This window comes from Phyllobates terribilis, unplaced genomic scaffold (genome assembly GCF_046119375.1).
Source record: "Phyllobates terribilis strain yellow unplaced genomic scaffold, ASM4611937v1 Scaffold_5__5_contigs__length_657084704, whole genome shotgun sequence".
Lineage (NCBI taxonomy): Eukaryota > Metazoa > Chordata > Amphibia > Anura > Dendrobatidae > Phyllobates > Phyllobates terribilis.
This window is the reverse complement of record NW_027362765.1, coordinates 631,076,864-631,101,652: the sequence shown is the minus strand read 5'-3', so window position 1 is coordinate 631,101,652 and position 24,789 is coordinate 631,076,864.

Genomic DNA, 24,789 nt, shown 5'->3' with positions numbered 1-24,789 from the left:
AATATTTTTTCAGAGCTAGATGCAGAAAAAAATTATATTGAATTTGCAACCTGATGGAGGTTAGTATAGATGGACTAATAGAACAAGTCCCACATACTGCTAGAAGCCGAAATATGTTTTCACAGCTAGATGCAGAAAAAAATTATATTGAATTTGCAACCTGATGGAGTTTAGTATAGATGGACTAATAGAACAAGTCCCACACACTGCTAGTAGCCGAAATATTTTTTCAGAGCTAGATGCAGAAAAAAATTATATTGAATTTGAGTATAGATGGACTAATAGAACAAGTCCCACACACTGCTAGTAGCCGAAATATTTTTTCAGAGCTAGATGCAGAAAAAAATTATATTGAATTTTGCAACCTGATGGAGGTTAGTATAGATGGACTAATAGAACAAGTCCCACACACTGCTAGAAGCCAAAATATTTTTTCAGAGCTAGATTGCAGAAAAAAACAATATTGAATTTGCAACCTGATGGAGGTTAGTATAGATGGACTAATAGAACCATTCCCACACACTGCTAGAAGCCAAATTATTTTTTCAGAGCTAGATGCAGAAAAAAATTATATTGAATTTGCAACCTGATGGAGGTTAGTATAGATGGACTAATAGAACAACTCCCACACACTGCTAGAAGCTGAAATATTTTTTCAGAGCTAGATGCAGAAAAAAATTATATTGAATTTGCAACCTGATGGAGGTTAGTATAGATGGACTAATAGAACAAGTCCCACACACTGCTAGAAGCCAAAACATTTTTTCACAGCTAGATGCAGAAAAAAATTATATTGAATTTGCAACCTGATGGAGGTTAGTATAGATGGACTAATAGAACAAGTCCCACAGACTGCTAGAAGCCAAAATATTTTTTCAGAGCTAGATGCAGAAAAAAATTATATTGAATTTGCAACCTGATGGAGGTTAGTATAGATGGACTAATAGAACAAGTCCCACACACTGCTAGAAGCCGAAATATTTTTTCAGAGCTAGATGCAGAAAAAAATTATATTGAATTTGCAACCTGATGGAGGTTAGTAGAGATGGACTAATAGAACAAGTCCCACACACTGCTAGAAGCCGAAATATTTTTTCAGAGCTAGATGCAGAATAAAATGATATTGAATTTGCAACCTGATGGAGGTTAGTATAGATGGACTAATAGAACAAGTCCCACACACTGCTAGAAGCCGAAATATTTTTTCAGAGCTAGATGCAGAAAAAAATGATATTTAATTTGCAACCTGATGGAGGTTAGTATAGATGGACTAATAGAACAAGTCCCACACACTGCTTGAAGCCAAAACATTTTTTCAGAGCTAGATGCAGAAAAAATGATATTGAATTTGCAACCTGATGGAGGTTAGTATAGATGGACTAATAGAACAATTCCCACATACTGCTAGAAGCCGAAATATTTTTTCAGAGCTAGATGCAGAAAAAAATTATATTGAATTTGCAACCTGATGGAGGTTATTATAGATGGACTAATAGAACAAGTCCCATACACTGCTAGAAGCCGAAATATTTTTTCAGAGCTAGATGTAGAAAAAAATGATATTGAATTTGCAACCTGATGGAGGTTAGTATAGATGGGCTAATAGAACAAGTCCCGCACACTGCTAGAAGCCGAAATATGTTTTCACAGCTAGATGCAGAAAAAAATTATATTGAATTTGCAACCTGATGGAGGTTAGTATAGATGGACTAATAGAACAAGTCCCACATACTGCTAGAAGCCTAAATATGTTTTCACAGCTAGATGCAGAAAAAAATTATATTGAATTTGCAACCTGATGGAGGTTAGTATAGATGGACTAATAGAATAAGTCCCACACACTGCTAGAAGCCGAAATATTTTTTCAGAGCTAGATGCAGAAAAAAATTATATTGAATTTGCAACCTGATGGAGGTTAGTATAGATGGACTAATAGAACAAGTCCCACACACTGCTAGAAGCCGAAATATTTTTTCAGAGCTAGATGCAGAAAAAAATGATATTGAATTTGCAACCTGATGGAGGTTAGTATAGATGGACTAATAGAACAAGTCCCACACTGCTAGAAGCCAAAATATTTTTTCAGAGCTAGATGCAGAAAAAAATGATATTGAATTTGCAACCTGATGGAGGTTAGTATAGATGGACTAATAGAACAAGTCCCAGACACTGCTAGAAGCCGAAATATTTTTTCAGAGCAAGATGCAGAAAAAAATTATATTGAATTTGCAACCTGATGGAGGTTAGTATAGATGGGCTAATAGAACAAGTCCCACACACTGCTAAAAGAAAAAACATTTTTTCAGAGCTAGATGCAGAAAAAAATTATATTGAATTTGCAACCTGATGGAGGTTAGTATAGATGGACTAATAGAACAAGTCCCACAGACTGCTAGAAGCCAAAATATTTTTTCAGAGCTAGATGCAGAAAAAAATTATATTGAATTTGCAACCTGATGGAGGTTAGTATAGATGGACTAATAGAACAAGTCCCACATACTGCTAGAAGCCGAAATATTTTTTCAGAGCTAGATGCAGAAAAAAATTATATTGAATTTGCAACCTGATGGAGGTTAGTATAGATAGACTAATAGAACAAGTCCCACACACTGCTAGAAGCTGAAATATTTTTTCAGAGCTAGATGCAGAAAAAAATTGTATTGAATTTGCAACCTGATAGAGGTTAGTATAGATGGACTAAGAGAACAAGTCCCACACACTGCTAGTAGCCGAAATATTTTTTCAGAGCTAGATGCAGAAAAAAATTATATTGAATTTGAGCATAGATGGACTAATAGAACAAGTCCCACACACTGCTAGAAGCCGAAATATTTTTTCAGAGCTAGATGCAGAAAAAAATTATATTGAATTTGCAACCTGATGGAGGTTAGTATAGATGGACTAATAGAACAAGTCGCACACACTGCTAGAAGCCGAAATATTTTTTCACAGCTAGATGCAGAAAAAAATTATATTGAATTTGCAACCTGATAGAGGTTAGTATAGATGGACTAATAGAACAAGTCCCACACACTGCTAGAAGCCAAAATATTTTTTCAGAGCTAGAGGCAGAAAAAAATGATATTGAATTTGCAACCTGATGGAGGTTAGTATAGATGGACTAATAGAACAAGTCCCACACACTGATAGAAGCCGAAATATTTTTTCAGAGCTAGATGCAGAAAAAAATGATATTTAATTTGCAACCTGATGGAGGTTAGTATAGATGGACTAATAGAACAAGTCCCACACACTGCTAGAAGCCAAAACTTTTTTTCAGAGCTAGATGCAGAAAAAAATGATATTGAATTTGCAACCTGATGGAGGTTAGTATAGATGGACTAATAGAACAATTCCCACAGACTGCTAGAAGCCAAAATATTTTTTCAGAGCTAGATGCAGAAAAAAATTATATTGAATTTGCAACCTGATGGAGGTTCGTATAGATGGACTAATAGAACAAGTCCCACATACTGCTAGAAGCCGAAATATGTTTTCAGAGCTAGATGCAGAAAAAAATTATATTGAATTTGCAACCTGATGGAGTTTAGTATAGATGGACTAATAGAACAAGTCCCACACACTGCTAGTAGCCGAAATATTTTTTCAGAGCTAGATGCAGAAAAAAATTATATTGAATTTGAGTATAGATGGACTAATAGAACAAGTCCCACACACTGCTAGTAGCCGAAATATTTTTTCAGAGCTAGATGCAGAAAAAAATTATATTGAATTTTGCAACCTGATGGAGGTTAGTATAGATGGACTAATAGAACAAGTCCCACACACTGCTAGATGCCAAAATATTTTTTCAGAGCTAGATGCAAAAAAAACTATATTGAATTTGCAACCTGATGGAGGTTAGTATAGATGGACTAATAGAACCATTCCCACACACTGCTAGAAGCCAAATTATTTTTTCAGAGCTAGATGCAGAAAAAAATTATATTGAATTTGCAACCTGATGGAGGTTAGTATAGATGGACTAATAGAACAAGTCCCACACACTGCTAGAAGCTGAAATATTTTTTCAGAGCTAGATGCAGAAAAAAATTATATTGAATTTGCAACCTGATGGAGTTTAGTATAGATGGACTAATAGAACAAGTCCCACACACTGCTAGAAGCCAAAACATTTTTTCACAGCTAGATGCAGAAAAAAATTATATTGAATTTGCAACCTGATGGAGGTTAGTTTAGATGGACTAAGAGAACAAGTCCCACACACTGCTAGTAGCCGAAATATTTTTTCAGAGCTAGATGCAGAAAAAAATTATATTGAGTTTGAGCATAGATGGACTAATAGAACAAGTCCCACACAATGCTAGAAGCCGAAATATTTTTTCAGAGCTAGATGCAGAAAAAAATGATATTGAATTTGCAACCTGATGGAGGTTAGTATAGATGGACTAATAGAAAAAGTCCCACAGACTGCTAGAAGCCAAAATATTTTTTCAGAGCTAGATGCAGAAAAAAATTATATTGAATTTGCAACCTGATGGAGGTTAGTATAGATGGACTAATAGAACAAGTCCCACATACTGCTAGAAGCTGAAATATTTTTTCAGAGCTAGATGCAGAAAAAAATTATATTGAATTTGCAACCTGATGGAGGTTAGTATAGATAGACTAATAGAACAAGTCCCACACACTGCTAGAAGCTGAAATATTTTTTCAGAGCTAGATGCAGAAAAAAATTATATTGAATTTGCAACCTGATAGAGGTTAGTATAGATGGACTAAGAGAACAATTCCCACACACTGCTAGTAGCCGAAATATTTTTTCAGAGCTAGATGCAGAAAAAAATTATATTGAATTTGAGCATAGATGGACTAATAGAACAAGTCCCACACACTGCTAGAAGCCGAAATATTTTTTCAGAGCTACATGCAGAAAAAAATTATATTGAATTTTGCAACCTCATGGAGGTTAGTATAGATGGACTAATAGAACAAGTCCCACACACTGCTAGAAGCCGAAATATTTTTTCAGAGCTAGATGCAGAAAAAAATTATATTGAATTTGCAACCTGATGGAGGTTAGTATAGATGGACTAATAGAACAAGTCCCACACACTGCTAGAAGCCGAAATATTTTTTCAGAGCTAGATGCAGAAAAAAATTATATTGAATTTGCAACCTGATGGAGGTTAGTATAGATGGACTAATAGAACAAGTCCCACACACTGCTAGAAGCCAAAATATTTTTTCAGAGCTAGAGGCAGAAAAAAATGATATTGAATTTGCAACCTGATGGAGGTTAGTATAGATGGACTAATAGAACAAGTCCCACACACTGATAGAAGCCGAAATATTTTTTCAGAGCTAGATGCAGAAAAAAATGATATTTAATTTGCAACCTGATGGAGGTTAGTATAGATGGACTAATAGAACAAGTCCCACACACTGCTAGTAGCCGAAATATTTTTTCAGAGCTAGATGCAGAAAAAAATTATATTGAATTTGAGTATAGATGGACTAATAGAACAAGTCCCACACACTGCTAGTAGCCGAAATATTTTTTCAGAGCTAGATGCAGAAAAAAATTATATTGAATTTTGCAACCTGATGGAAGTTAGTATAGATGGACTAATAGAACAAGTCCCACACACTGCTAGAAGCCAAAATATTTTTTCAGAGCTAGATGCAGAAAAAAACTATATTGAATTTGCAACCTGATGGAGGTTAGTATAGATGGACTAATAGAACCATTCCCACACACTGCTAGAAGCCAAATTATTTTTTCAGAGCTAGATGCAGAAAAAAATTATATTGAATTTGCAACCTGATGGAGGTTAGTATAGATGGACTAATAGAACAAGTCCCACACACTGCTAGAAGCTGAAATATTTTTTCAGAGCTAGATGCAGAAAAAAATTATATTGAATTTGCAACCTGATGGAGGTTAGTATAGATGGACTAATAGAACAAGTCCCACACACTGCTAGAAGCCAAAACATTTTTTCACAGCTAGATGCAGAAAAAAATTATATTGAATTTGCAACCTGATGGAGGTTAGTATAGATGGACTAATAGAACAAGTCCCACAGACTGCTAGAAGCCAAAATATTTTTTCAGAGCTAGATGCAGAAAAAAATTATATTGAATTTGCAACCTGATGGAGGTTAGTATAGATGGACTAATAGAACAAGTCCCACATACTGCTAGAAGCCAAAATATTTTTTCAGAGCTAGATGCAGAAAAAAATTATATTGAATTTGCAACCTGATGGAGGTTAGTATAGATGGACTAATAGAACAAGTCCCACACACTGCTAGAAGCTGAAATATTTTTTCAGAGCTAGATGCAGAAAAAAATTATATTGAATTTGCAACCTGATGGAGGTTAGTTTAGATGGACTAAGAGAACAAGTCCCACACACTGCTAGTAGCCGAAATATTTTTTCAGAGCTAGATGCAGAAAAAAATTATATTGAGTTTGAGCATAGATGGACTAATAGAACAAGTCCCACACAATGCTAGAAGCCGAAATATTTTTTCAGAGCTAGATGCAGAAAAAAATTATATTGAATTTTGCAACCTGATGGAGGTTAGTAGAGATGGACTAATAGAACAAGTCCCACACACTGCTAGAAGCCAAAATATTTTTTCAGAGCTAGATGCAGAAAAAAATTATATTGAATTTGAGTATAGATGGACTAATAGAACAAGTCCCACACACTGCTAGTAGCCGAAATATTTTTTCAGAGCTAGATGCAGAAAAAAATTATATTGAATTTTGCAACCTGATGGAGGTTAGTATAGATGGACTAATAGAACAAGTCCCACACACTGCTAGAAGCCAAAATATTTTTTCAGAGCTAGATGCAGAAAAAAACTATATTGAATTTGCAACCTGATGGAGGTTAGTATAGATGGACTAATAGAACCATTCCCACACACTGCTAAAAGCCAAATTATTTTTTCAGAGCTAGATGCAGAAAAAAATTATATTGAATTTGCAACCTGATGGAGGTTAGTATAGATGGACTAATAGAACAAGTCCCACACACTGCTAGAAGCTGAAATATTTTTTCAGAGCTAGATGCAGAAAAAAATTATATTGAATTTGCAACCTGATGGAGGTTAGTATAGATGGACTAATAGAACAAGTCCCACACACTGCTAGAAGCCAAAACATTTTTTCACAGCTAGATGCAGAAAAAAATTATATTGAATTTGCAACCTGATGGAGGTTAGTATAGATGGACTAATAGAACAAGTCCCACATACTGCTAGAAGCCACAATATTTTTTCAGAGCTAGATGCAGAAAAAAATTATATTGAATTTGCAACCTGATGGAGGTTAGTATAGATGGACTAATAGAACAAGTCCCACATACTGCTAGAAGCCACAATATTTTTTCAGAGCTAGATGCAGAAAAAAATTATATTGAATTTGCAACCTGATGGAGGTTAGTATAGATGGACTAATAGAACAAGTCCCACACACTGCTAGAAGCTGAAATATTTTTTCAGAGCTAGATGCAGAAAAAAATTATATTGAATTTGCAACCTGATGGAGGTTAGTTAAGATGGACTAAGAGAACAAGTCAAACACACTGCTAGTAGCCGAAATATTTTTTCAGAGCTAGATGCAGAAAAAAATTATATTGAGTTTGAGCATAGATGGACTAATAGAACAAGTCCCACACAATGCTAGAAGCCGAAATATTTTTTCAGAGCTAGATGCAGAAAAAAATTATATTGAATTTTGCAACCTGATGGAGGTTAGTAGAGATGGACTAATAGAACAAGTCCCACACACTGCTAGAAGCCAAAATATTTTTTCAGAGCTAGATGCAAAAAAAAATGATATTGAATTTGCAACCTGATGGAGGTTAGTATAGATGGACTAATAGAACAATTCCCACACACTGCTAGAAGCCAAATTATTTTTTCAGAGCTAGATGCAGATAAAAATTATATTGAATTTGCAACCTGATGGAGGTTAGTATAGATGGACTAATAGAACAAGTCCCACACACTGCTAGAAGCTGAAATATTTTTTCAGAGCTAGATGCAGAAAAAAATTATATTGAATTTGCAACCTGATGGAGGTTAGTATAGATGGACTAATAGAACAAGTCCCACACACTGCTAGAAGCCAAAACATTTTTTCACAGCTAGATGCAGAAAAAAATTATATTGAATTTGCAACCTGATGGAGGTTAGTATAGATGGACTAATAGAACAAGTCCCACAGACTGCTAGAAGCCAAAATATTTTTTCAGAGCTAGATGCAGAAAAAAATTATATTGAATTTGCAACCTGATGGAGGTTAGTATAGATGGACTAATAGAACAAGTCCCACATACTGCTAGAAGCCGAAATATTTTTTCAGAGCTAGATGCAGAAAAAAATTATATTGAATTTGCAACCTGATGGAGGTTAGTATAGATGGACTAATAGAACAAGTCCCACACACTGCTAGAAGCTGAAATATTTTTTCAGAGCTAGATGCAGAAAAAAATTATATTGAATTTGCAACCTGATGGAGGTTAGTATAGATGGACTAATAGAACAAGTCCCACACACTGCTAGAAGCCAAAACATTTTTTCACAGCTAGATGCAGAAAAAAATTATATTGAATTTGCAACCTGATGGAGGTTAGTATAGATGGACTAATAGAACAAGTCCCACAGACTGCTAGAAGCCAAAATATTTTTTCAGAGCTAGATGCAGAAAAAAATTATATTGAATTTGCAACCTGATGGAGGTTAGTATAGATGGACTAATAAAACAAGTCCCACATACTGCTAGAAGCCAAAATATTTTTTCAGAGCTAGATGCAGAAAAAAATTATATTGAATTTGCAACCTGATGGAGGTTAGTATAGATGGACTAATAGAACAAGTCCCACACACTGCTAGAAGCTGAAATATTTTTTCAGAGCTAGATGCAGAAATAAATTATATTGAATTTGCAACCTGATGGAGGTTAGTTTAGATGGACTAAGAGAACAAGTCCCACACACTGCTAGTAGCCGAAATATTTTTTCAGAGCTAGATGCAGAAAAAAATTATATTGAATTTGAGCATAGATGGACTAATAGAACAAGTCCCACACAATGCTAGAAGCCGAAATATTTTTTCAGAGCTAGATGCAGAAAAAAATTATATTGAATTTTTGCAACCTGATGGAGGTTAGTAGAGATGGACTAATAGAACAAGTCCCACACACTGCTAGAAGCCAAAATATTTTTTCAGAGCTAGATGCAGAAAAAAATGATATTGAATTTGCAACCTGATGGAGGTTAGTATAGATGGACTAATAGAACAATTCCCACACACTGCTAGAAGCCAAATTATTTTTTCAGAGCTAGATGCAGAAAAAAATTATATTGAATTTGCAACCTGATGGAGGTTAGTATAGATGGACTAATAGAACAAGTCCCACACACTGCTAGAAGCTGAAATATTTTTTCAGAGCTAGATGCATAAAAAAATTATATTGAATTTGCAACCTGATGGAGGTTAGTATAGATGGACTAATAGAACAAGTCCCACACACTGCTAGAAGCCAAAACATTTTTTCACAGCTAGAAGCAGAAAAAAATTATATTGAATTTGCAACCTGATGGAGGTTAGTATAGATGGACTAAAAGAACAAGTCCCACAGACTGCTAGAAGCCAAAATATTTTTTCAGAGCTAGATGCAGAAAAAAATTATATTGAATTTGCAACCTGATGGAGGTTAGTATAGATGGACTAATAGAACAAGTCCCACATACTGCTAGAAGCCGAAATATTTTTTCAGAGCTAGATGCAGAAAAAAATTATACTGAATTTGCAACCTGATGGAGGTTAGTATAGATGGACTAATAGAACAAGTCCCACACACTGCTAGAAGCTGAAATATTTTTTCAGAGCTAGATGCAGAAAAAAATTATATTGAATTTGCAACCTGATGGAGGTTAGTATAGATGGACTAAGAGAACAAGTCCCACACACTGCTAGTAGCCGAAATATTTTTTCAGAGCTAGATGTAGAAAAAAATTATATTGAGTTTGAGCATAGATGGACTAATAGAACAAGTCCCACACAATGCTAGAAGCCGAAATATTTTTTCAGAGCTAGATGCAGAAAAAAATTATATTGAATTTTGCAACCTGATGGAGGTTAGTAGAGATGGACTAATAGAACAAGTCCCACACACTGCTAGAAGCCAAAATATTTTTTCAGAGCTAGATGCAGAAAAAAATGATATTGAATTTGCTACCTGATGGAGGTTAGTATAGATGGACTAATAGAACAATTCCCACACACTGCTAGAAGCCAAATTATTTTTTCAGAGCTAGATGCAGAAAAAAATTATTTTGAATTTGCAACCTGATGGAGGTTAGTATAGATGGACTAATAGAACAAGTCCCACACACTGCTAGAAGCCAAAATATTTTTTCAGAGCTAGATGTAGAAAAAAATTATATTGAATTTGCAACCTGATGGAGGTTAGTATAGATGGACTAATAGAACAAGTCCCACACACTGCTAGAAGCCAAAATATTTTTTCAGAGCTAGATGCAGAAAAAAATTATATTGAATTTGCAACCTGATGGAGGTTAGTATAGATGGACTAAGAGAACAAGTCCCACACAATGCTAGTAGCCGAAATATTTTTTCAGAGCTAGATGCAGAAAAAAATTATATTGAATTTGAGCATAGATGGACTAATAGAACAAGTCCCACACAATGCTAGAAGCCGAAATATTTTTTCAGAGCTAGATGCAGAAAAAAATTATATTGAATTTTGTAACCTGATGGAGGTTAGTAGAGATGGACTAATAGAACAAGTCCCACACACTGCTAGAAGCCAAAATATTTTTTCAGAGCTAGATGCAGAAAAAAATTATATTGAATTTGCAACCTGATGGAGGTTAGTATAGATGGACTAATAGAACAAGTCCCACACACTGCTAGAAGCCAAAACATTTTTTCAGAGCTAGATGCAGAAAAAAATTATATTGAATTTGCAACCTGATGGAGGTTAGTATAGATGGACTAATAGAACAAGTCCCACAGACTGCTAGAAGCCAAAATATTTTTTCACAGCTAGATGCAGAAAAAAATTATATTGAATTTGCAACCTGATGGAGGTTAGTATAGATGGACTAATAGAACAAGTCCCACATACTGCTAGAAGCCGAAATATTTTTTCAGAGCTAGATGCAGAAAAAAATTAAATTGAATTTGCAACCTGATGGAGGTTAGTATAGATGGACTAATAGAACAAGTCCCACACACTGCTAGAAGCTGAAATATTTTTTCAGAGCTAGATGCAGAAAAAAATTATATTGAATTTGCAACCTGATGGAGGTTAGTATAGATGGACTAATAGAACAAGTCCCACACACTGCTAGAAGCCAAAACATTTTTTCACAGCTAGATGCAGAAAAAAATTATATTGAATTTGCAACCTGATGGAGGTTAGTATAGATGGACTAATAGAACAAGTCCCACAGACTGCTAGAAGCCAAAATATTTTTTCAGAGCTAGATGCAGAAAAAAATTATATTGAATTTGCAACCTGATGGAGGTTAGTATAGATGGACTAATAGAACAAGTCCCACATACTGCTAGAAGCCGAAATATTTTTTCAGAGCTAGATGCAGAAAAAAATTATATTGAATTTGCAACCTGATGGAGGTTAGTATAGATGGACTAATAGAACAAGTCCCACACACTGCTAGAAGCTGAAATATTTTTTCAGAGCTAGATGCAGAAAAAAATTATATTGAATTTGCAACCTGATGGAGGTTAGTATAGATGGACTAATAGAACAAGTCCCACACACTGCTAGAAGCCAAAACATTTTTTCACAGCTAGATGCAGAAAAAAATTATATTGAATTTGCAACCTGATGGAGGTTAGTATAGATGGACTAATAAAACAAGTCCCACATACTGCTAGAAGCCGAAATATTTTTTCAGAGCTAGATGCAGAAAAAAATTATATTGAATTTGCAACCTGATGGAGGTTAGTATAGATGGACTAATAGAACAAGTCCCACACACTGCTAGAAGCTGAAATATTTTTTCAGAGCTAGATGCAGAAAAAAATTATATTGAATTTGCAACCTGATGGAGGTTAGTTTAGATGGACTAAGAGAACAAGTCCCACACACTGCTAGTAGCCGAAATATTTTTTCAGAGCTAGATGCAGAAAAAAATTATATTGAATTTGAGCATAGATGGACTAATAGAACAAGTCCCACACAATGCTAGAAGCCGAAATATTTTTTCAGAGCTAGATGCAGAAAAAAATTATATTGAATTTTGCAACCTGATGGAGGTTAGTAGAGATGGACTAATAGAACAAGTCCCACACACTACTAGAAGCCAAAATATTTTTTCAGAGCTAGATGCAAAAAAAAATGATATTGAATTTGCAACCTGATGGAGGTTAGTATAGATGGACTAATAGAACAATTCCCATACACTGCTAGAAGCCAAATTATTTTTTCAGAGCTAGATGCAGAAAAAAATTATATTGAATTTGCAACCTGATGGAGGTTAGTATAGATGGACTAATAGAACAAGTCCCACACACTGCTAGAAGCTGAAATATTTTTTCAGAGCTAGATGCATAAAAAAATTATATTGAATTTGCAACCTGATGGAGGTTAGTATAGATGGACTAATAGAACAAGTCCCACACACTGTTAGAAGCCAAAACATTTTTTCACAGCTAGAAGCAGAAAAAAATTATATTGAATTTGCAACCTGATGGAGGTTAGTATAGATGGACTAATAGAACAAGTCCCACACACTGCTAGAAGCCAAATTATTTTTTCAGAGCTAGATTCAGAAAAAAATTATATTGAATTTGCAACCTGATGGAGGTTAGTATAGATGGACTAATAGAACAAGTCCCACACACTGCTAGAAGCCAAAATATTTTTTCAGAGCTAGATGTAGAAAAAAATTATATTGAATTTGCAACCTGATGGAGGTTAGTATAGATGGACTAATAGAACAAGTCCCACACACTGCTAGAAGCCAAAATATTTTTTCAGAGCTAGATGCAGAAAAAAATGATATTGAATTTGCTACCTGATGGAGGTTAGTATAGATGGACTAATAGAACAATTCCCACACACTGCTAGAAGCCAAATTATTTTTTCAGAGCTAGATGCAGAAAAAAATTATATTGAATTTGCAACCTGATGGAGGTTAGTATAGATGGACTAATAGAACAAGTCCCACACACTGCTAGAAGCCAAAATATTTTTTCAGAGCTAGATGTAGAAAAAAATTATATTGAATTTGCAACCTGATGGAGGTTAGTATAGATGGACTAAGAGAACAAGTCCCACACACTGCTAGTAGCCGAAATATTTTTTCAGAGCTAGATGCAGAAAAAAATTATATTGAATTTGAGCATAGATGGACTAATAGAACAAGTCCCACACAATGCTAGAAGCCGAAATATTTTTTCAGAGCTAGATGCAGAAAAAAATTATATTGAATTTTGCAACCTGATGGAGGTTAGTAGAGATGGACTAATAGAACAAGTCCCACACACTGCTAGAAGCCAAAATATTTTTTCAGAGCTAGATGCAGAAAAAAATTATATTGAATTTGCAACCTGATGGAGGTTAGTATAGATGGACTAATAGAACAAGTCCCACACACTGCTAGAAGCCAAAACATTTTTTCAGAGCTAGATGCAGAAAAAAATTATATTGAATTTGCAACCTGATGGAGGTTAGTATAGATGGACTAATAGAACACGTCCCACAGACTGCTAGAAGCCAAAATATTTTTTCAGAGCTAGATGCAGAAAAAAATTATATTGAATTTGCAACCTGATGGAGGTTAGTATAGATGGACTAATAGAACAAGTCCCACATACTGCTAGAAGCCGAAATATTTTTTCAGAGCTAGATGCAGAAAAAAATTAAGTTGAATTTGCAACCTGATGGAGGTTAGTATAGATGGACTAATAGAACAAGTCCCACACACTGCTGGAAGCTGAAATATTTTTTCAGAGCTAGATGCAGAAAAAAATTATATTGAATTTGCAACCTGATGGAGGTTAGTATAGATGGACTAAGAGAACAAGTCCCACACACTGCTAGTAGCCGAAATATTTTTTCAGAGCTAGATGCAGAAAAAAATTATATTGAATTTGAGCATAGATGGACTAATAGAACAAGTCCCACACAATGCTAGAAGCCGAAATATTTTTTCAGAGCTAGATGCAGAAAAAAATTATATTGAATTTTGCAACCTGATGGAGGTTAGTAGAGATGGACTAATAGAACAAGTCCCACACACTGCTAGAAGCCAAAATATTTTTTCAGAGCTAGATGCAGAAAAAAATGATATTGAATTTGCAACCTGATGGAGGTTAGTATAGATGGACTAATAGAACAATTCCCACACACTGCTAGAAGCCAAATTATTTTTTCAGAGCTAGATTCAGAAAAAAATTATATTGAATTTGCAACCTGATGGAGGTTAGTATAGATGGACTAATAGAACAAGTCCCACACACTGCTAGAAGCCAAAATATTTTTTCAGAGCTAGATGTAGAAAAAAATTATATTGAATTTGCAACCTGATGGAGGTTAGTATAGATGGACTAATAGAACAAGTCCCACACACTGCTAGAAGCCAAAATATTTTTTCAGAGCTAGATGCAGAAAAAAATTATATTGAATTTGCAACCTGATGGAGGTTAGTATAGATGGACTAATAGAACAAGTCCCACACACTGCTAGAAGCTGAAATATTTTTTCAGAGCTAGATGCAGAAAAAAATTATATTGAATTTGCAACCTGATGGAGGTTAGTATAGATGGACTAAGAGAACAAGTCCCACACACTGCTAGTAGCCGAAATATTTTTTCAGAGCTAGATGCAGAAAAAAATTATATTGCGTTTGAGCATAGATGGACTAATAGAACAAGTCCCACACAATGCTAGAAGCCGAAATATTTTTTCAGAGCTAGATGCAGAAAAAAATTATATTGAATTTTGCAACCTGATGGAGGTTAGTAGAGATGGACTAATAGAACAAGTCCCACACACTGCTAGAAGCCAAAATATTTTTTCAGAGCTAGATGCAGAAAAAAATGATATTGAAATTGCTACCTGATGGAGGTTAGTATAGATGGACTAATAGAACAATTCCCACACACTGCTAGAAGCCAAATTATTTTTTCAGAGCTAGATGCAGAAAAAAATTATATTGAATTTGCAACCTGATGGAGGTTAGTATAGATGGACTAATAGAACAAGTCCCACACACTGCTAGAAGCCAAAATATTTTTTCAGAGCTAGATGTAGAAAAAAATTATATTGAATTTGCAACCTGATGGAGGTTAGTATAGATGGACTAATAGAACAAGTCCCACACACTGCTAGAAGCCAAAATATTTTTTCAGAGCTAGATGCAGAAAAAAATTATATTGAATTTGCAACCTGATGGAGGTTAGTATAGATGGACTAAGAGAACAAGTCCCACACACTGCTAGTAGCCGAAATATTTTTTCAGAGCTAGATGCAGAAAAAAATTATATTGAATTTGAGCATAGATGGACTAATAGAACAAGTCCCACACAATGCTAGAAGCCGAAATATTTTTTCAGAGCTAGATGCAGAAAAAAATTATATTGAATTTTGCAACCTGATGGAGGTTAGTAGAGATGGACTAATAGAACAAGTCCCACACACTGCTAGAAGCCAAAATATTTTTTCAGAGCTAGATGCAGAAAAAAATTATATTGAATTTGCAACCTGATGGAGGTTAGTATAGATGGACTAATAGAACAAGTCCCACACACTGCTAGAAGCCAAAACATTTTTTCAGAGCTAGATGCAGAAAAAAATTATATTGAATTTGCAACCTGATGGAGGTTAGTATAGATGGACTAATAGAACAAGTCCCACATACTGCTAGAAGCCAAAATATTTTTTCAGAGCTAGATGCAGAAAAAAATTTAATTGAATTTGCAACCTGATCTAGGTTAGTATAGATGGACTAATAGAACAAGTCCCACACACTGCTAGAAGCTGAAATATTTTTTCAGAGCTAGATGCAGAAAAAAATTATATTGAATTTGCAACCTGATGGAGGTTAGTATAGATGGACTAAGAGAACAAGTCCCACACACTGCTAGAAGCCGAAATATTTTTTCAGAGCTAGATGCAGAAAAAAATTATATTGAATTTGAGCATAGATGGACTAATAGAACAAGTCCCACACAATGCTAGAAGCCGAAATATTTTTTCAGAGCTAGATGCAGAAAAAAAATATATTGAATTTTGCAACCTGATGGAGGTTAGTAGAGATGGACTAATAGAACAAGTCCCACACACTGCTAGAAGCCAAAATATTTTTTCAGAGCTAGATGCAGAAAAAAATGATATTGAATTTGCAACCTGATGGAGGTTAGTATAGATGGACTAATAGAACAATTCCCACACACTGCTAGAAGCCAAATTATTTTTTCAGAGCTAGATGCAGAAAAAAATTATATTGAATTTGCAACCTGATGGAGGTTAGTATAGATGGACTAATAGAACAAGTCCCACACACTGCTAGAAGCCAAAATATTTTTTCAGAGCTAGATGCAGAAAAAAATTATATTGAATTTGCAACCTGATGGAGGTTAGTATAGATGGACTAATAGAACAAGTCCCACACACTGCTAGAAGCCAAAATATTTTTTCAGAGCTAGATGCAGAAAAAAATTATATTGAATTTGCAACCTGATGGAGGTTAGTATAGATGGACTAATAGAACAAGTCCCACACACTGCTAGAAGCCAAAATATTTTTTCAGAGCTAGATGTAGAAAAAAATTATATTGAATTTGCAACCTGATGGAGGTTAGTATAGATGGACTAATAGAACAAGTCCCACACACTGCTAGAAGAAAAAATATTTTTTCAGAGCTAGATGCAGAAAAAAATTATATTGAATTTGCAACCTGATGGAGGTTAGTATAGATGGACTAAGAGAACAAGTCCCACACACTGCTAGTAGCCGAAATATTTTTTCAGAGCTAGATGCAGAAAAAAATTATATTGAATTTGAGCATAGATGGACTAATAGAACAAGTCCCACACAATGCTAGAAGCCGAAATATTTTTTCAGAGCTAGATGCAGAAAAAAATTATATTGAATTTTGCAACCTGATGGAGGTTAGTAGAGATGGACTAATAGAACAAGTCCCACACACTGCTAGAAGCCAAAATATTTTTTCAGAGCTAGATGCAGAAAAAAATTATATTGAATTTGCAACCTGATGGAGGTTAGTATAGATGGACTAATAGAACAAGTCCCACACACTGCTAGAAGCCAAAACATTTTTTCAGAGCTAGATGTAGAAAAAAATGATATTGAATTTGCAACCTGATGGAGGTTAGTATAGATGGTCTAATAGAACAAGTCCCGCACACTGCTAGAAGCCGAAATATGTTTTCACAGCTAGATGCAGAAAAAAATTATATTGAATTTGCAACCTGATGGAGGTTAGTATAGATGGACTAATAGAACAAGTCCCACATACTGCTAGAAGCCGAAATATGTTTTCACAGCTAGATGCAGAAAAAAATTATATTGAATTTGCAACCTGATGGAGGTTAGTATAGATGGACTAATAGAACAAGTCCCACACACTGCTAGTAGCCGAAATATTTTTTCAGAGCTAGATGCAGAAAAAAATTATATTGAATTTGAGTGTAGATGGACTAATAGAACAAGTCAAACAGACTGCTAGAAGCCGAAATATTTTTTCAGAGCTAGATGCAGAAAAAAATTATATTGAATTTTGCAACCTGATGGAGGTTAGTATAGATGGACTAATAGAACAAGTCCCACACACTGCTAGAAGCCAAAATATTTTTTCAGAGCTAGATGCAGAAAAAAACTATATTGAATTTGCAACCTGATGGAGGTTAGTATAGATGGACTAATAGAACAATTCCCACACACTGCTAGCAGCCAAATTATTTTTTCAGAGCTAGACGCAGAAAAAAATTATATTGAATTTGCAACCTGATGGAGGTTAGTATAGATGGACTAATAGAACAAGTCCCACACACTGCTAGAAGCCGAAATATTTTTTCAGAGCTAGATGTAGAAAAAAATTATATTGAATTTGCAACCTGATGGAGGTTAGTATAGATGGACTAATAGAACAAGTCCCACACACTGCTAGAAGCCAAAATATTTTTTCAGAGCTAGATGCAGAAGAAAATTATATTGAATTTGCAACCTGATGGAGGTTAGTATAGATGGACTAATAGAACAAGTCCCATACAATGCTAGAAGCCGAAATATTTTTTCAGAGCTAGATGTAGAAAAAAATGATATTGAATTTGCAACCTGATGGAGGTTAGTATAGATGGACTAATAGAACAAGTCCCACACACTGCTAGTAGCAGAAATATTTTTTCAGAGCTAGATGCAGAAAAAAATTATATTGAATTTGAGTATAGATGGACTAATAGAACAAGACCTACACACTGCTAGAAGCCAAAATATTTTTTCAGAGCTAGATGCAGAAAAAAATTATATTGAATTTGCAACCTGATGGAGGTTAGTATAGATGGACTAATAGAACAAGTCCCACACACTGCTAGAAGCCGAAATATTTTTTCAGAGCTAGATGCAGAAAAAAATTATATTGAATTTGCAACCTGATGGAGTTTAGTATAGATGGACTAATAGAACAAGTCCCACACACTGGTACAAGCCAAAATATTTTTTCAGAGCTAGATGCAGAAAAAATTATATTGAATTTGCAACCTGATGCAAGTTAGTATAGATGGCCTAATAGAACAAGTCCCACACACTGCTAGAAGCCGAAATATTTTTTCAGAGCTAGATGCAGAAAAAAATTATATTGAATTTGAGTATAGATGGACTAATAGAACAAGTCCCACACACTGCTAGACGCCGAAATATTTTTTCACAGCTAGATGTAGAAAAAAATTATATTGAATTTGCAACCTGATGGAGGTTAGTATAGATGGACTAATAGAACAAGTCCCACACCCTGCTAGAAGCCAAAACATTTTTTCAGAGCTAGATGCAGAAAAAAATTATATTGAATTTGCAACCTGATGGAGGTTATTATAGATGGACTAATAGAACAAGTCCCACACACTGCTAGAAGCCGAAATATTTTTTCAGAGCTAGATGCAGAAAAAAATTCTATTGAATTTGCAACCTGATGGAGGTTAGTATAGATGGACTAATAGAACAAGTCCCACACCCTGCTAGAAGCCGAAACATTTTTTCAGAGCTAGATGCAGAAAAAAATTATATTGAATTTGCAACCTGATGGAGGTTAGTATAGATGGACTAATAGAACAAGTCCCACACACTGCTAGAAGCCGAAATATTTTTTCAGAGCTAGATGCAGAAAAAATTTATATTGAATTTGCAACCTGATGGAGGTTAGTATAGATGGACTAATAGAACAAGTCCCACACACTGCTAGAAGCCAAAATATTTTTTCAGAGCTAGATGCAGAAAAAAATTATATTGAATTTTCAACCTGATGGATGTTAGTATAGATGGACTAATAGAACAAGTCCCACACACTGGTAGAAGCCGAAATAATTTTTCACAGCTATATGCAGAAAAAAATTATATTGAATTTGCAACCTGATGGAGGTTAGTATAGATGGACTAATACAACAAGTCCCACACACTGATAGAAGCCGAAATATTTTTTCAGAGCTAGATGCAGAAATAAATTATATTGAATTTGAGTATAGATGGACTAATAGAACAAGTCCCACACACTGCTAGAAGCCGAAATATTTTTTCAGAGCTAGATGCAGAAAAAAAATATATTGAATTTGCAACCTGATGCAGGTTAGTATAGATGGACTAATAGAACAAGTCCCACACACTGCTAGAAGCCGAAATATTTTTTCAGAGCTAGATGCAGAAAAAAAATATATTGAATTTGCAACCTGATGCAGGTTAGTATAGATGGACTAATAGAACAAGTCCCACACACTGCTAGAAGCCAAAATATTTTTTCAGAGCTAGATGCAGAAAAAAATTATATTGAATTTGCAACCTGATGGAGGTTAGTATAGATGGACTAATAGAACAAGTCCCATACAATGCTAGAAGCCGAAATATTTTTTCAGAGCTAGATGTAGAAAAAAATGATATTGAATTTGCAACCTGATGGAGGTTAGTATAGATGGACTAATAGAACAAGTCCCACACACTGCTAGTAGCAGAAATATTTTTTCAGAGCTAGATGCAGAAAAAAATTATATTGAATTTGAGTATAGATGGACTAATAGAACAAGACCTACACACTGCTAGAAGCCAAAATATTTTTTCAGAGCTAGATGCAGAAAAAAATTATATTGAATTTGCAACCTAATGGAGGTTAGTATAGATGGACTAATAGAAAAAGTCCCACACACTGCTAGAAGCCGAAATATTTTTTCAGAGCTAGATGCAGAAAAAAATTATATTGAATTTGCAACCTGATGGAGTTTAGTATAGATGGCCTAATAGAACAAGTCCCACACACTGCTAGAAGCCAAAATATTTTTTCAGAGCTAGATGCAGAAAAAAATTATATTGAATTTGAGTATAGATGGACTAATAGAACAAGTCCCACACACTGCTAGACGCCGAAATATTTTTTCACAGCTAGATGTAGAAAAAAATTATATTGAATTTGCAACCTGATGGAGGTTAGTATAGATGGACTAATAGAACAAGTCCCACACCCTGCTAGAAGCCAAAACATTTTTTCAGAGCTAGATGCAGAAAAAAATTATATTGAATTTGCAACCTGATGGAGGTTATTATAGATGGACTAATAGAACAAGTCCCACACACTGCTAGAAGCCGAAATATTTTTTCAGAGCTAGATGCAGAAAAAAATTCTATTGAATTTGCAACCTGATGGAGGTTAGTATAGATGGACTAATAGAACAAGTCCCACACCCTGCTAGAAGCCGAAACATTTTTTCAGAGCTAGATGCAGAAAAAAATTATATTGAATTTGCAACCTGATGGAGGTTAGTATAGATGGACTAATAGAACAAGTCCCACACACTGCTAGAAGCCGAAATATTTTTTCAGAGCTAGATGCAGAAAAAATTTATATTGAATTTGCAACCTGATGGAGGTTAGTATAGATGGACTAATAGAACAAGTCCCACACACTGCTAGAAGCTGAAATATTTTTTCAGAGCTAGATGCAGAAAAAAATTATATTGAATTTTCAACCTGATGGATGTTAGTATAGATGGACTAATACAACAAGTCCCACACACTGATAGAAGCCGAAATATTTTTTCAGAGCTAGATGCAGAAATAAATTATATTGAATTTGAGTATAGATGGACTAATAGAACAAGTCCCACACACTGCTAGAAGCCGAAATATTTTTTCAGAGCTAGATGCAGAAAAAAAATATATTGAATTTGCAACCTGATGCAGGTTAGTATAGATGGACTAATAGAACAAGTCCCACACACTGCAAGAAGCCGAAATATTTTTTCAGAGCTAGATGCAGAAAAAAATTATATTGAATTTGAGTATAGATGGACTAATAGCACAAGTCCCAAAAACTGCTAGAAGCCGAAATATTTTTTCAGAGCTAGATGCAGAAAAAAATTATATTGAATTTTTCAACCTGATGGAGGTTAGTATAGATGGACTAATAGAAAAAGTTCCACACACTGCTAGAAGCCAAAATATTTTTTCAGAGCTAGATGCAGAAAAAAACTATATTGAATTTGCAACCTGATGGAGGTTAGTATAGATGGACTAATAGAACAATTCCCACACACTGCTAGAAGCCAAATTATTTTTTCAGAGCTAGATGCAGAAAAAAATTATATTGAATTTGCAACCTGATGGAGGTTAGTATAGATGGACTAATAGAACAAGTCCCACACACTGCTAGAAGCCAAAATATTTTTTCAGAGCTAGATGCAGAAAAAAATTATATTGAATTTGAGTATAGATGGACTAATAGAACAAGTCCCACACACTGCTAGAAGCCGAAATATTTTTTCAGAGCTAGATGCAGAAAAAAATTATATTGAATTTGCAACCTGATGGAGGTTAGTATAGATGGACTAATAGAACAAGTCCCACACACTGCTAGAAGCCGAAATATTTTTTCACAGCTAGTTGCAGAAAAAAATTATATAGAATTTGCAACCTGATGGAGGTTAGTATAGATGGACTAATAGAACTAGTCCCGCACACTGCTAGAAGTCGAAATATTTTTTCAGAGCTAGATGCAGAAAAAAATTATATTGAATTTGAGTATAGATGGACTAATAGAACAAGTCCCACACACTGCTAGAAGCCGAAATATTTTTTCAGAGCTAGATGCAGAAAAAAATTATATTGAATTTGCAACCTGATGGAGGTTAGTATAGATGGACTAATAGAACAAGTCCCACACACTGCTAGAAGCCGAAATATTTTTTCACAGCTAGTTGCAGAAAAAAATTATATAGAATTTGCAACCTGATGGAGGTTAGTATAGATGGACTAATAGAACTAGTCCCGCACACTGCTAGAAGTCGAAATATTTTTTCAGAGCTAGATGCAGAAAAAAATTATATTGAATTTGAGTATAGATGGACTAATAGAACAAGTCCCACACACTGCTAGAAGCCAAAATATTTTTTCAGAGCTAGATGCAGAAAAAAACTATATTGAATTTGCAACCTGATGGAGGTTAGTATAGATGGACTAATAGAACAATTCCCACACACTGCTAGAAGCCAAATTATTTTTTCAGAACTAGATGCAGAAAAAAATTATATTGAATTTGCAACCTGATGGAGGTTAGTTTAGATGGACTAATAGAACAAGTCCCACACACTGCTAGAAGCCGAAATATTTTTTCAGAGCTAGATGTAGAAAAAAATTATATTGAATTTGCAACCTGATGGAGGTTAGTATAGATGTGCTAATAGAGCAAGTCCCACACACTGCTAGAAGCCGAAATATTTTTTCAGAGCTAGATGCAGAAAAAAATTATATTGAATTTGCAACCTGATGGAGGTTAGTGTAGATGGACTAATAGAAAAAGTCCCACACTCTGCTAGAAGCCGAAATATTTTTTCAGAGCTAGATGCAGAAAAAAATTATATTGAATTTGAGTATAGATGGACTAATAGAACAAGTCCCACACACTGCTAGAAGCCGAAATATTTTTTCAGAGCTAGATGCAGAAAAAAATTATATTGAATTTGCAACCTGATGGAGGTTAGTATAGATGGACTAATAGAACAAGTCCCACACACTGCTAGAAGCCGAAATATTTTTTCAGAGCTAGATGTAGAAAAAAATTATATTGAATTTGCAACCTGATGGAGGTTAGTATAGATGGACTAATAGAACAAGTCCCACACACTGCTAGAAGCCAAAATATTTTTTCAGAGCTAGATGCAGAAGAAAATTATATTGAATTTGCAACCTGATGGAGGTTAGTATAGATGGACTAATAGAACAAGTCCTATACAATGCTAGAAGCCGAAATATTTTTTCAGAGCTAGATGTAGAAAAAAATGATATTGAATTTGCAACCTGATGGAGGTTAGTATAGATGGACTAATAGAACAAGTCCCACACACTGCTAGTAGCAGAAATATTTTTTCAGAGCTAGATGCAGAAAAAAATTATATTGAATTTGAGTATAGATGGACTAATAGAACAAGACCTACACACTGCTAGAAGCCAAAATATTTTTTCAGAGCTAGATGCAGAAAAAAATTATATTGAATTTGCAACCTGATGGAGGTTAGTATAGATGGACTAATAGAACAAGTCCCACACACTGCTAGAAGCCGAAATATTTTTTCAGAGCTAGATGCAGAAAAAAATTATATTGAATTTGCAACCTGATGGAGTTTAGTATAGATGGACTAATAGAACAAGTCCCACACACTGGTACAAGCCAAAATATTTTTTCAGAGCTAGATGCAGAAAAAAATTATATTGAATTTGCAACCTGATGCAGGTTAGTATAGATGGCCTAATAGAACAAGTCCCACACACTGCTAGAAGCCGAAATATTTTTTCAGAGCTAGATGCAGAAAAAAATTATATTGAATTTGAGTATAGATGGACTAATAGAACAAGTCCCACACACTGCTAGACGCCGAAATATTTTTTCACAGCTAGATGTAGAAAAAAATTATATTGAATTTGCAACCTGATGGAGGTTAGTATAGATGGACTAATAGAACAAGTCCCACACCCTGCTAGAAGCCAAAACATTTTTTCAGAGCTAGATGCAGAAAAAAATTATATTGAATTTGCAACCTGATGGAGGTTATTATAGATGGACTAATAGAACAAGTCCCACACACTGCTAGAAGCCGAAATATTTTTTCAGAGCTAGATGCAGAAAAAAATTCTATTGAATTTGCAACCTGATGGAGGTTAGTATAGATGGACTAATAGAACAAGTCCCACACCCTGCTAGAAGCCGAAACATTTTTTCAGAGCTAGATGCAGAAAAAAATTATATTGAATTTGCAACCTGATGGAGGTTAGTATAGATGGACTAATAGAACAAGTCCCACACACTGCTAGATGCCGAAATATTTTTTCAGAGCTAGATGCAGAAAAAATTTATATTGAATTTGCAACCTGATGGAGGTTAGTATAGATGGACTAATAGAACAAGTCCCACACACTGCTAGAAGCCAAAATATTTTTTCAGAGCTAGATGCAGAAAAAAATTATATTGAATTTTCAACCTGATGGATGTTAGTATAGATGGACTAATAGAACAAGTCCCACACACTGCTAGAAGCCGAA